The sequence below is a fragment of the Lepisosteus platostomus genome, chromosome 16 (assembly GCF_059453375.1).
Source record: "Lepisosteus platostomus isolate fLepPlt1 chromosome 16, fLepPlt1.hap1, whole genome shotgun sequence".
In the NCBI taxonomy this organism is placed as follows: domain Eukaryota; kingdom Metazoa; phylum Chordata; class Actinopteri; order Semionotiformes; family Lepisosteidae; genus Lepisosteus; species Lepisosteus platostomus.
Window position 1 is genome coordinate 9,804,830 of NC_142626.1, and position 1,085 is coordinate 9,805,914.

A 1,085-nucleotide genomic window follows, 5' to 3' on the forward strand; every position below is an offset into this window, starting at 1 on the left:
ATTGTTATTAATTTGTTTAGATACGCGATTCCATATTATATTCCCTGTTAATAAAATTCTAAAAGTATGCTTTTGTTTACGCTCGATAATGAGTGAATTCACAGAAAAGGTTAAAACACTGTCACTTTTCACAAAGTATATAAACTTAATATGGTCAGAAGGAGCAAGTAAAAACGTTTCCAAAATAACCACATGTAAGACTTTGATGCTTAAAATGTTTAGGGAGAAAGTGGAATACTGGTGTGTATTTTTTCTTTAAAATACCAATAACAGCCATGTACAGTTTACATGATATGTTTATGTTCCTAAATTAATATAGTTTATGAGCATGTGAAAGGCATGGTGAATCGAAGATTCTCAAAACTTACTTTGTATGATTGGAAACGAATCCGTGATCGGATCAACAAAATGCTGTGGTGTTACTTTTTGTCAATAAAAAAAATAAGTCTTTTCGTTTACAAAGACAGTTACAAAGAATGTGGACCAGGGTAATACTTTAAGTTTACAGCTTGTCCAAGGTCATTCATTATTACTACTATTAGTAATATATTTGGTAAAGATTTTGATGCATAAAATATTTCTGCATAATTAAAAGTATTTATGATAAAGGTGGTAGGTTGTGTACTTTTGTCCAACTGAGCAATCTTGCTTTAATAAAATATACCAACTTTTTAATGTATAATGATTAACATGCTGTAATACACAGTTTAAATTTAAAACAAAGAGTATACAACTTAAATTCTTAATTGAATAAAGATTGTCCCTCAGCAGTGATCGGGATTTGAAACCAGGTGTTTTCTGGTGACAGCTCAAATGCTGTACATGAGAGGTTAAGCTTTATTAGCTCCACCTAGCAGTTTTACAAGGTGATTCTGCATACTATGAACATTATTTAATTTGCATGTGGTAAAATGCAGTATGGTGCAAAAGGATGTTTGTTTGACGTTGTACCGCAGCGTACCCCACATGTTTTGAATGGCTGCATCTGTACCACACCTGAGAGACTAATGAGAAACACTTTTCACTATACTATGCACCTGTGTATGTATAATGACAAATAAAGCTGAATTGAATTTCCACTGTAC